This window comes from Oratosquilla oratoria, chromosome 12, assembly GCF_046742065.1.
Source record: "Oratosquilla oratoria isolate Oo_2021 chromosome 12, ASM4674206v1, whole genome shotgun sequence".
In the NCBI taxonomy this organism is placed as follows: Eukaryota; Metazoa; Arthropoda; class Malacostraca; order Stomatopoda; family Squillidae; genus Oratosquilla; species Oratosquilla oratoria.
This window is the reverse complement of record NC_134788.1, coordinates 30051785-30066644: the sequence shown is the minus strand read 5'-3', so window position 1 is coordinate 30066644 and position 14860 is coordinate 30051785.

Genomic DNA, 14860 nt, shown 5'->3' with positions numbered 1-14860 from the left:
TTAGCATAATAGTAAAAATTTGTCATATTATCTATACGAGTACTTTTCATATTTTCTCTACAAGTGTTTAAGGATATTTTCAGAATGTTTCGCTCAGTGTTAATATGAACACAATTGTCAAAAACCATCTTTTCTATATCTTTAAATCAGTTTTCTCTTCATGTGTTTAAGGGATTTCTCAGAATGTTCCGTTCAGTATTGATATGAACACTTCGAAATTCATCGTCTTTTATATATATTAAAAAGGTTTTCTCTGTTTTCTTAGAATGTTTGGTCAAATTTCATTGTATTTTAAAAAAAAATTCTCTCCACGTGTTTAAGGATTTTCTCAGAATGTTTCGTTCAGTGATAATATGAACACAATTATCAGAATGTTTCCTTTGCTATTAAGATGAACATAATTGTCAAAATTTATCGTATTTATCGTCCAAGTATTTTTCATATTTTTCCTACAAGTGTTCAAGGATTTTCTCAATGTTTCGCTTAATGTGAACATAATTGTCACAAATCATCTTTTTCATGTCTTTAATGCATTTTTTTCCCACGTGTTTAAGTGTTTTCTCAGAATATTTCGGTCAATGTTAATATGAACACTTTTTAAAAATCATCGTGTCTTCCATATTCTAAAAGGTTTTTCTCTAGGTTTTCTCAGAATGTTTCGCTCAGTGTTAACATGAAAACAATTTTAAAATTCATCGTCTTTTCTATATTAAAAAAAATCTCTACACGTGTTTAAAGATTTTCTCAGAATGTTTCGCTCAGTATTAATATGAACACAATTGTCAAAATTCATCGTATTTTCTATATTTTTAAAACATTTTTCTCTCCACGTGTTTAAGATTTTTTTTCAGAATGTTTCGTTCAGTGGTAATATGAACACAATTATCAGAATGTTTCGCTCAGTGTTAAAATGAACATAATTGTCAAAATTTTGTCATATTTTCTATACGAGTATTTTCCATATTTTCTCTACGAGTGCTTAAGGGTTTTTTCAGAATGTTTCGCTCTGTTAATATGAACACAATTGTCAAAAATCATCTTTTCTATATCCTTAAAGCATTGTTCTCTCCCCATGTTTAAGGGTTTTCTCAGAATGTTTCGCTCAGTGTTAATATGATTTTTTTTTCAAAATTCATCGTCTTTTCTATATTAAAAAACTTCTCCACAAGTGTTCAAGAATTTTCTCAGAATGTTTCGGTCAGTGTTAATATGAACACACTTGTCAAAATTCATCGTCTTTTCTATACTTTAAAACGTTTCTCTCTAAATTATTTTCTCAGAATGTTTCGCTCACAATTGTCAAAATTCATCGTCTTTTCTATATTCTTAAAACATTTTTCTCTCCACAGGCTTTCTCAGCATTTTTCGTTCAATGTTACGCCACGTGCTGAACAGAAAATTTCGCTCCATGATAACATGACAGCATCTTGATTTCCCTTTGACGTCGTCACTAGGCAAACACACAGTCGATTTCCATCTTCAAATGAGGTAAAAGCACCGTCGATTTTCATCTTCACACTAGGCAAATATACCGTCGATTTCCAAATTCACACTGGACAACAATACCGTCGATTTCCATCTTCACACAAGGCAAAAAATATCGTCGATTTCCATCTTCACACTGGGCAAAAAGATCGTTGATTTCCATCTACACACTAGACAAAAATAACGTTGATTTCCATATTCACACCAGGCAAAACTACCGTCGATTTCCATCTTTACACTAGGCAAAAATACCGTCGATTTCCATCTACACACTAGGCAATAATACCCACGATATCCTCCTTCATACTAGGCAAAAATGACGTCGATTTACATGTACACACTAGGCAAAAATAACGTTGATTTCCATATTCACACTAGGCAAAACTGCCGTCGATGTCCATCTTCACACTATGCCAAAATACTTACCTTCATACTAGGCAAAAATGACGTCGATTTACATATACACACTAGGCAGAATTACCGTTGATTTTCATGTACACACTAGACAAAACTGCCGTCGATATCTGTCTGCATACTAGGCAAAAATACCGTCGATTTCCTCCTCCATACTAGGCAAAAATGATGTCGATTTCCATCATCACACTAGGCAAAAATAACGTTGATTTCCATATTCACACTAGGCAAAACTGCCGTCGGTTTCCATCTTCACACTAGGCAAAAGTACCGTCGATTTCCTCCTTCATACTAGGCAAAAATGACGTCGATTTCCATCTTCACACTAGTCAAAAATGCCGTCAATTTTTGTTTTCTATGTCGATGTCTTCCTTCACATTTCGCAAAAAAAAGAAAAAAAAAAATCGTATACTTTTTGTTCTATTCGCGGGAAAAAAAAATCCTTCAACGGGACAGAAATACCGTCAAAATTTCCTCACATGGACTTCCTTCACACATGACAAAAATACAGTCGATATTTTTCCCCCAAAAATCCCGTACAGGTGTTTTTGTCACTTGAGAATATAAATGAATAAAAGATAAACATAAAAATGCAAATAGAATTAATAGAAAAGAATAAAGGAATAAATGAAAATTAAATCACATAAAACGCAATATGTAAATAAGTAAATAAATAGATCAATAAAATTATTAAACAAAATAAGCTTTTTACCCTTACACTGCCATATTCTTGCGCACTGTTACATGATTTTTTTTTAGCCTAGGCCTTAGGGTAAAAGCATAATCATTACTTCATTTAGTTTTTGTCTTGCCAAAACGATGCTTACTGTCTAATTGACATAGTAAAAAAAATGCCAGGCTTATGCATACTGTTGTTTTGGAAAAATAATGCGAAATATCGGAATAATTTGAGTGAAAATGGGCTATTGGCAACTCGACGGCAGTGCTGGAATATGATTGGCTAAATTATGTCGTCATACCGAATCTAGATCTTGACTAATTTCGAGGGGAATATGTCGTTGAAAAACGAACATGCCTGTTTTGAATTATATATATATATACATATATATGTATATATATATATATATATATATATATATATATATACACATATATATATATGTAAATATATATATACATATATAATATATATATATATACATAATATTATATATGTATATATATATATATATATATATATATATATATTATATACATATATATATATATATATATATTATATATATACATATATATATATACACATATATATATGTAAATATATATATATACATATAATATATATATATATATATATATATATATATACATAATATTATATATGTATATATATATACATATATATATATTATATATATATATATATATATATATATATACATATATATATATATATATATATCTATATATACATATATATATATATATATATATATATACAGTATATATATATATATCCCTTATCCTCCCGAAATTGTGATAAATTGTGAAAAAAAACGTCAAAACCCGATACTCATGAATAAAGATTCATATAAATACCTTTCCATCAAATAAAGTATTTCCCTGCAATACGTTATGATACTGCAGAACACGACAAAGAAATGATAATGGGATATTAGACAGAAAAGTAAAGAGAAGAAACGAAACGAAATGAGGGGTTGAAAGGAGGGTTGGCTTTCAGCGACTACAGCACTATCTCACTCCTTGGATACAGTACCTACCATCTGGACAGAGAGGAGAATGCGCATCTGTCTCTAGCACACATTTCAACGACAAATGATTGGACCTAAAGAGATGCTAGATGTTGACGTATAGATTCATGAATTCATTTTACATTTTCAAGTTATAAATATAAAGAAATACACCTTTAGAATATATCATTTCCAATACAATAAGAATTAGTAATAGTTGAAAATGATAACTTCCAATACAGTAATAACTACTGCCATCCCTTTCTAGTAGGGGTATGAATTACAATGCATAACAATGCAACATTATATCATGAAGGAAATAATACAGACAGACGAGAAATGAACAATTTCCAATACATCAAAACTGATAATAAATGAGTGAAAACTAGAATGAAAATATGATAATAGACCAAACAATTAATTTTCGTTATAGTGATAACTCCTTTAGACCTTTTCATTTAGACCATAAGATCATATAGCTAGTGGACAGCAGGAATATATAATTCCTCATCAATAATGCGGAATGAGATGAGAAAGGAAAGAGAAGTGAAGGGAGAGGATAGTAAAGGGGTGAGGAGAGGAAAGTAAAGGAAGGACAGGCGTAAATGTCTGAAGAAAAGAGAAATGCAGCAATACATTTAGGAAGGAAAGCTAGTGTGGAGAAAGAGGGGGAATAAACTTCAGTCAGCACCACATTCAATGCAAGTACACATCTTACAAATGGAATGATGCGTCGTTTGGCGTGTAGCCACAAGGCATATTTCTTTTTCAGTACTCTAGCACTCAATAGGTTCAAAGAGTGGTATACTGCGTATAGCAATTTCCCTGGGCAGAGTGCTACATTGCACTCCTTACAATGGTAAGATGTTGATTATCTTTTCTTTGGTCGCAGGATGGTGTTCATACAAACGTGGCAATCCCTTTGTCTTTTTGTACGTTTTATTGAGGCAGCAGTAGGTGCTGGGGGTGAGAGAGATTTGCAGGTAGTGCCTCTGTACCCACGCTGCACAGGCCAGACGATCGGGCACGTTTTGAAGTAGCGAGTGGCGGCCTGGGTGCGGTGAACTTTGTTCTCCGTACTTGTCCAGCAATTGGTACGACACTGCATACGTGAATTTCTTCAGAGACGTTGGTCTGTTGCCACTCCTTATCAGCCTGAAGTTGTAGGCATTGAGCACAGTTTTCCTCACACATTCCACAAAGCTGAACATCATCATGTCGACCTTGTCAACAAGACGCATCTTTGCCGTGTAGTCAATCACAAGGTCTGGTTTCTTTATTACTTCACCTGTCCTGTAATTCACCTTCCCTGTAGTCATCATTTTTCCGGTATGCAGAGTTGACAGCATAATGACTTGACGCTTGCCATGACACTGCATTGCCATGACCTTTCCCCACTTCTGAATGTTGTGGTCCCCACTTCTAGTTTTGTGTGCCTCGACAAGTGGAGGCATGTCTTTTCGTGTCTTTCGAGCTGTACCACAGGATCCTCCTACCCCTTTGTCGTGCAGAAAACGGGACATATCTGGGGGAATTGGTTTTTTTTTTTTTTTTTTTTTTTTTTTTTTTGTAATCAACGATGGTGCCTATGTATGGAATCATGTCCACTACAATACCAGTTTCACAATCACACAAGACAAACAATTTGATTCCAAATTGGTTCCTTTCCCTCTGCATATACTGCTTGAAAATAAGACGTCCCTTGAATAGCACAAGCGATTCGTCTATTACCAGCTTGCAGAGGGGTTTGAGAAATCGGCTGTACCGTTCCTTTATCATCATAAACACATGACATATCTTCCACATGCGGTCGTCTGGTCGAGGTTGTGTATTCGTGGCAAAGTGGCAAGGTCCTTAATAGTGTTTGGAACCTATTTCTTGACATGAATTTCCCGAATGTTGGTGCACCCAGCAACGGTTCTTTTTTCAATAGTCACTGATGACATGTTTCTTTGCGTGTGGCATCAGAATAATTAGAGCAAAGAACACAAAGAGCTCCCTGACTGTTGCGTCTTCCATATCCTGAGGTGGTTGTGTGTATTACTTTCTTCTGAATTGTCACTCTCCTGTGTTATGAGATAATTATGTTGTAGATTAGTCTCCTGCACTATTTTGTCCATTACTTCATTGTCAAAGAAGGCTTCTAAATATTCTGCTTCCGTTCCATCAGGTCCAAGGGGAAAAAATCTGAAGTCACGCCTGATGAGCTGGACTCAAAATGATGAACGTGAGGCTCAAAATCATGACCATCACTCCGGGATGAGAACACCCCACATCGTCGCAGGGGTTCGTGTCAGGGTGGTGTGGGGGACGGTGCAACTCCTTCATCCTCACTCGAATTCCATTCATACTCTCTCTCCCCGATGCACCAGGGCCATCGATGTCTCACTGCTGTCCTCTGCTCGATGATCGTGATTCATGTCATTCTATGATCCAGAATTGCCATCCGCGCTCTTCTTGATGATGATGATAGCAAAGTTTGATCACTTCGTCGCCTTTGGCCAATGCTGATTTGGGTCCAAGTATCCGTCATTACCGCTAATCATGTGTGACCTAATACAAAAATAATACATAAGATAGCAATAATACCATAATACCATTATAATGGTCATGATAATGATTATAATGATAATAATACTGGCGATAACAATGATGGATGACAATAATAGTGACGGTAATGATATTATTGATAATGGTAACGATGATAATGATGGTAAGGATAATGGTAATGATGATGATACTGATGATGATGATGATGATGATGATGATGATGATGATGATGATGATGATGATGATGATGATGATGATGATGATGATGATGGCTATTGTGATGAAATAACGATGAATGAAATGTCAACTAATAATTAGGCCAGTTGACAGGAGAGGCTCTCAGTGACAAACGGATCTTATAACTATAACAACATGCAAATCGTGAAAATCGGAGACTCATAAGACATGCTCCCAGAGAACCATGCTAAAATAAGTGTTCTATCCCACACGAGAAATATTAGCACGATGTGTATTTCAGGCTTGTCGCTGAAAGCCGACCCCGCTCGCCTCAAGTCCTCACGAATCTGTAGGCTACGTGACGTCATAACGTAATTTTCAACAAGGTGGACAGACCGAGTTTATATATACTTCGCAAAGTACTACATAAACGATTTCAAACATGTCTTTCACCAAGTATTTCTACTAATGTACCACGAGATGATAATAGTATATTATGCATTAGGCATGCTAAGAAAATATGGGGAAAGAGAAAAACGGCAACCCTAACATTATAAAGCGAGACTTTTTATCGTGCGCATAATATTTTCATGCCTAATTTTATTTCTTGTGTCTCAGTATTATTCTGTACCGTCTATACATACTTCTAATCTTGCCATATAACTTTACTAAACAATAAACTGTTTTCGATAAAAAAAAAAAAAGATATGAACCGTTGATCATTAGTGTAGACTAACAAATTAAAGCAATAATTTAGCCAAGCTTAAAAAAAAAAAAAAACAATAAAACTAATTATGTCTTATATGGCTTTGTAACTAAAACTCTTGCCTAAAGGATAAATGAACTGGTGGCTACTTTGCTCAGCTAATCAGAATATACAAGTGTATGTTCTTCACAGTAACTGATATACTCCCCTCTTGACAACTCAAGCTTTACTGATTTTTTTAGGGTGGTCGCAGCCAATCAGGTGATTGATAGGAGAGTTGCTAAGTATTAATATAATGCTATTATAATAAGACGGCATTTGCCGTTGGCGGTGTATATCTGTCACATCCCATCCACGGCAATTGCCGTGGACGGCAGTGTACTGTTAGGGCATTGACAACTATGTCGAGGGGGTCCATTTTCCACGGGGGGTCCATATTTCACAGGGGGTCCATATTTTACAGATATAGTAACTACGAGCCAATCAGCATGTTCTTTGAAGAACAGAAATACTGAAACCTTATATATATATATATATATATATATATATATATATATATATATATATATATATATATATATATATTTTTTTTTTTTTTTTTTTTTTTTTACAATTTTTGGAAATAGACTCATCCACTGGGGTTCGAATCCCAGTGGATGAGTCTATTTCCAAAAATTGTCAAATGATAAAAAACACTTGTCGGAAGACTAAGCTGCATAAAGGATTTGATGAAATACATTACGTATCATGTTCTGTCCGAGTGCCCTCGGCGGAACGACTGGGCCGTGAACCAAGTCGTTTCGTTTTGTAGGGTCGAGATGGCATGGTCGGTAAGGCCTTTGTCTTATAAGACGTAAGCCGCCGAGGCAAGGGTTCGAATCCCAGTGGATGAGTCTATTTCAAAAAAAAAAAAAAAATATATATATATATATATATATATATATATATATTACATATATATATGTATATATAAATACATGATACACACACACACACACACACACATATATATATATATATATATATATAATACTGATGACCCACTTTCGGAGAAGAATAAGCGAAGATATAGAGATCTGTATATTTCGATCACTAACTGTGATCCTCTTCGGCAGATATAAGTTACAAAGTACAGAGCAATGTGTATTTATAGTAAAGCAGTGAGGTAACATGAGGGGACGAGGCTCAGGTCAACACGCCCGGCACGCATGCTCGCATCTTGGTGGCTCAGGTCACATGACCGACGTTGCATGGGCCTTGTTGATTTTTGTCCACCGTTAATGTTGATGGTAACATTTTATTTATGGCAAAAGAAGAAATACAGTCTGGTGACCATTGACCATGGGAAATGTTATAATTTGGGAAATTATTTATTAAGGAGGATTCTACTATTTTTCTTCTGAAACTACATTTGGATTTATAAATTATTTCAGCATCGTCCCAATTTATTCGGTGGTTTTTATTGGCGACGTGCTGAAACACTGCGGAATTTTCCTGTCCGTATTTAACAGAGTTCTTGTGCTCCTTAACCCTGGTATTGAGATCTCGACCCGTCTGTCCCCAATATACATCATTGCAATCTAAACAAGGTAATTTATAAACTCCAGGGGTTGTATTACTCTTGGATCTGTGATGTATATTGACAACTTTACTGAACAAATTATTAGGATAATGGAAGATAAAATTTACCTTTTCCTTTGGTAACATGTGAGACAATTCATGGATTGATTTGTTAAAAGGCAATTTTATGCTTCTATTATCCCAATGATGATTCATGGCGGAGTGTTCCTCTGAAGAAGCTATTGTAAGCGAAACCGGTCAGGAATAAACTCGATATTCAGATAAAGACCCGTGTTTCCCCCTCCATCTTTACCTTTGTCCCAATGTCTCTATAATTACATATACACACACACACACACACACACACATATATATATATATATATATATATATATATATATATATATACACATACATATATTTCTAAATAGAAATGTAGTAGCACATTTGTAGATAACACACAGGAACCCACAGTCGGAGAAAGAATAAACTTCGAATAAAGAATAATCCTATATTTCGGCTATCAACTGTAGCCCTCTTCAGGAAAGTACATAAGAAAGAGAACAGAGGGGACTTATAAACTACAGTAAGAAGAGATGTGGACAGTTGACCTCACTCAGACGCGGGGCTAACTGGGGTGGCGGAGGAGGGAGGGGGTGAGGAAAGGGGAGGATGTAAAGTCCGCACTAGCTTATTTATTGCTGCGCGTGAGATAATGTCAGGAGTCCACTGCCCTTTGGAAATATTAATATTAGGGCATTCCTCAATTAATGCTGATTCGACTATTTTCCTCCTGAAACCACAGTGGGACTTGAACACTAATCTGGCCTTACCCCAGTCGAAAGAATGATTCTTATTTTTAACATGAAGAAAAACAGCCGAATTTTCCTGCCCATACCTAATTGACCTTTTATGTTCTGCCAATCTAGTGTTCAAGTCTCTCCCGGTTTGACCCAAGTAAACCAAATCACAATCTTTGCAGGGCAAACAATAAACACCAGGTGACTCAACTTCCTTCGGCTTTTGTTGAACGTTCACAATTTGCTTACGTACGGTGTTAGGATAGTGATAGGCAATAGTGAGACGTTCACGAGGAAACAATTTAGTAGAAGAACTGATGGTATTATTGAATGGAATTTTTAAAATGTCCTTAAAGGAGCGGTGAAAATTTGAGGGGACGGAAGTTTTAAAATGGTTGGCCCTAGCCTTACTGAGGGCTTGGTCCAGAAACCAAGGTGGATAAGCCAACTTCTCAAGTTGACATTTGATCACCTCAATCTCTTGGTCCAGAAATTGAGGACTGCAAATCCTGAAAGCCCTCAAGAAAAGGCCAGAGGCAACACTTTTCTTGACATTGTCAGGGTGATTGCTAAAAAAAAAAGTGGAGATAACTGCCTGAATGGGTGGGCTTACGGTATACTGTAAAGAATAAATTATCATCAGTTTTAAAAATGAAAGTGGCCTACCAAAAAGACACAGGGAGGCCCTGTCTGCTCTTAAGAAGCTTGACAACATCATCATCACAAAAGCGGATAAAGGTGGCAATATTGTTATTTTAGATCAGTCTGTTTATGTCACGAAAGCCCATGAGTTGCTTAACGATTCGGCCACTTATGAAAAACTCACCAAAAATCCCCTTAAGAACGCAGCCGCCGAGTTTAACAGACAAGTCCGTAATATCACAGTTGATAAACGCATTATTGATTTGAAAGTTACCAACCCTAAGCTCCCATATTTTTATGGTCTCCCTAAAATTCACAAAACAGACATTCCCCTCAGGCCCATCATATCCAACCGTGGCTCCTGCACTAGTAAACTTGCTAAATGGCTGGCGGATATTTTATCCCCGTACGTAGGTAATTTCTCTAATTCTCATATCACCAATTCATGTGATTTTATTTCTAAGACCAAAAATATGAAAGTTCAGGGTTTAAGGCTCCTCAGCCTTGATGTTACCTCGTTATTTACGAAAATTAATGTTGATGATGTACTCACTTTTTTGGAAACCAAACTGCAACCGTTTCAAGACTCTTTCCCCCTCCCTGTCAACAAAATTCTTGCTTTAGTTCGCCTGTGTGTTTCTTCAAATGTTTTCTCCTTTCAAGACCAATTTTTCCGTCAAAAATTCGGTTGCAGTATGGGTTCCAATTTGTCTCCTGTTTTGGCCAATTTGTACATGGAGTATTTTGAGTGTACCCTTTTGCCCAGCATCAAACCGCCCGAAATGATTTGGCTCAGGTACGTAGACGATATCTTTTCGGCATGGGATGACAGTTGGGGCCCATTTGAAGTGTTCCATGATAAATTGAACCAATTGACCCCGAATCTTAAATTTAAAGTTGAATGGGAAGAAGGACACCAAATCCCTTTCTTGGATATTTTGTTAAGAAGAACTGATGATAATTTATTCTTTACAGTATACCGTAAGCCCACCCATTCAGGCAGTTATCTCCACTTTTTTTTTAGCAATCACCCTGACAATGTCAAGAAAAGTGTTGCCTCTGGCCTTTTCTTGAGGGCTTTCAGGATTTGCAGTCCTCAATTTCTGGACCAAGAGATTGAGGTGATCAAATGTCAACTTGAGAAGTTGGCTTATCCACCTTGGTTTCTGGACCAAGCCCTCAGTAAGGCTAGGGCCAACCATTTTAAAACTTCCGTCCCCTCAAATTTTCACCGCTCCTTTAAGGACATTTTAAAAATTCCATTCAATAATACCATCAGTTCTTCTACTAAATTGTTTCCTCGTGAACGTCTCACTATTGCCTATCACTATCCTAACACCGTACGTAAGCAAATTGTGAACGTTCAACAAAAGCCGAAGGAAGTTGAGTCACCTGGTGTTTATTGTTTGCCCTGCAAAGATTGTGATTTGGTTTACTTGGGTCAAACCGGGAGAGACTTGAACACTAGATTGGCAGAACATAAAAGGTCAATTAGGTATGGGCAGGAAAATTCGGCTGTTTTTCTTCATGTTAAAAATAAGAATCATTCTTTCGACTGGGGTAAGGCCAGATTAGTGTTCAAGTCCCACTGTGGTTTCAGGAGGAAAATAGTCGAATCAGCATTAATTGAGGAATGCCCTAATATTAATATTTCCAAAGGGCAGTGGACTCCTGACATTATCTCACGCGCAGCAATAAATAAGCTAGTGCGGACTTTACATCCTCCCCTTTCCTCACCCCCTCCCTCCTCCGCCACCCCAGTTAGCCCCGCGTCTGAGTGAGGTCAACTGTCCACATCTCTTCTTACTGTAGTTTATAAGTCCCCTCTGTTCTCTATCTTATGTACTTTCCTGAAGAGGGCTACAGTTGATAGCCGAAATATAGGATTATTCTTTATTCGAAGTTTATTCTTTCTCCGACTGTGGGTTCCTGTGTGTTACATACATACATGTATATGTATATGTATATATGCATATATACATATATATATATATATATATATACATATATGTACATATATATACGTATATGTATATGTATGTACAATATATGTCTTGCTTGGTGTCTACACAATGAGACAGGCCTACCAACTTCACGGTGTAAGATACGGCATACAAACAAATACATGCATACCTACATATATACACACATGCGTACATAAACATACACACGATTATACTTAAGGATCTTTTATCAAATACTAATTCTATACTAATTAAAGGAATTATGAAAACAAATGGTAATAAAATGAGTAGCGAGATAGACGACGAATGGAGAATTTCCGAAAGAAAATTTTGATCTTACTTATCTATTTACCTATCTTATCTCTTTACTCTGTTTATATATTTGATAACTAATTTATTTGTGTCTTTACTTATATATTTACATATCTATTCATCTATTTACTCATCTACTTTTGGCGGGAAAATTTTCAAGTTGAACATGCGTCATCACATGTCAGGGGTACCAACCTCATCCCAGCACAGAAAATATAAACTTTCACAAATACCAACAGCAAGTCTATCTATATACCAGTGGCTTTTCCCCCTTACAAGGGAGGTAACCAAATCAAAAGGCAAGCACCCACTCCCACGCGTATACAAAAATAAATAAATAATATTAAAATTACTGACACGAAGTAGCTGCATTTCCAAGAAACAAGACGGAAGATATTGTATGTATATATATATATATATATATATATATATATATATATATCATATATATATACATATACATATACATGTATATATATATATATATATATATATATATATATATATATATAATGAAAAATACAAAATATACATAGACACGCCGAAATACGGAAAATTACATTTATATGAAAACGTACACACATAGAATATGAAATCATCTCATACAGGCAAACATATGTACTTAGCAAAATGGCCGTTTCAGATCATATACCCACCTCTTGTAAACACACACACACACGCATCATCTCCTTGCCCAAGGGAGACAGTAACGGCTTGAAGCGTTGTGATCTTTTTTCGAGCCTTGGGAGTGACCATGACATTAGCAACTAATTCGATTTCTTTATACAAGTATTGACAAATTAAACAACTCTGATGTTTACAGATGAAAAACAAAGGATTTTATAAATAAAACAGCGTGTTTCAAAATGATCTTGTATATCTATTAACCTAGTTGTAATACACAGGATGACTGTTATCCTCATTTAGTCGCTGTGTTTTAAATGGCCATTTTAACAAAATATGAACTATCCCATTGTATTTTTCAGTGTTTTCCCAACAACTACTTACTGGGACTAAAAATATATATATTTCAAAGGCAATGCTTAGCATTATACAGGAAATGATATATAAATGTTTGTATATTTGTGTTTCAATTTGTCATCACTAAATTTAAAATTGACCGTTCAATGTTCCCGCGCCCGCGACATTGGCGGTTGACATGCAAGCGCGACATTACGTCACAGGTTCCAAAAGAACGGAGTCGTCTCTAATCTAAGAGAATGGGAATCGTGCAAATATAGACAACATCGACCACTGAACACATTTTTATTAAGGAGGGAGGGAATTGAGGGAGGGAAATAGACATGCTACAGAATTTACCTTTCATGCTACTGAGCGCAAAATATGAATATTTACATGTATTCATCTATATACGTACACCCTGACATCCCATGCACTACAGCTATGCAAATATATATCAAATGTTTATTTTTGACGCAGATTCTTATCTTCAGCAGTTTTCCTGTAATATATTCTTTTTCATATAAATAACATTAAAATAATCAAAATGTATTCAATATATTTTCATAGCTTTTATCACATAAAAAAGGACATCTTGACAAGACGCATGCGCATATGGCAACAAAGGTACCGGGAGGGAGCAGGTGAGGGGATGTAGGAAAAATGTGTTGAAATACGGAAGGTGAAACAGGGAGGGAGGGACAACAATTTCTATCTTTTCATATATATATATATATATATATATATATATATATATATATATATATATATATATATATATCCATATACATATATACATATATACATATATATATATATATATATATTGCAGAAAAAAACACTGGTAAATAAGAAACGTACTCCGAACGTTTTCGTCTATTTAAGACATCATCAATAAATAGACGAAAACGTTCGGACTACGTTTCTTATTTACCAGTGTTTTTTTCTGCAAATCATATTCACGTGTCATTTGTGAAATACTGCAATATATATATATATATATATATATATATATATACATATAAATATATACATACATATATATACATATATATATAAATATATACTTTTTTTTTATTATTTTTTTCTAAGAAAATCACAGTAAGGAACAAGGAGACAAGAGAGGGGGAGGGAGGGAGGAGGAGGAGGAGGGGGAAAAAGGTTTGTAGGCATTTCCTTCCGAGATACTACAAGGGGATATATTTGACTACGTACGTGCAGTGGCAGTCTTACTTCCAGACGAATCTCCACTTTCTGACACTGTAAAAATGTGGGAAGATATCCTCATCATCTCTCTTAACCACTTCCACCTCCATAATCCACGTACTCCTCAACATCTACATAACACAACAGAAAATGGCTCCTCCCACTTCCCTCCCTAACCCTCCCGTCTTCAATTTTTTTCTCATTTAATTCGCCTCAACATTTTTTCTCTCGATTTTCGACCCAATTTAATGCTAAAATTCTTATTTAGGTGTTATCAACATCATTATCATCATCATCTTCATTGTCTTCATCATCATCAAATCTACGGAGACAGTTATATTCGTTTCCCTGATTCATGGCATAGCTACAATA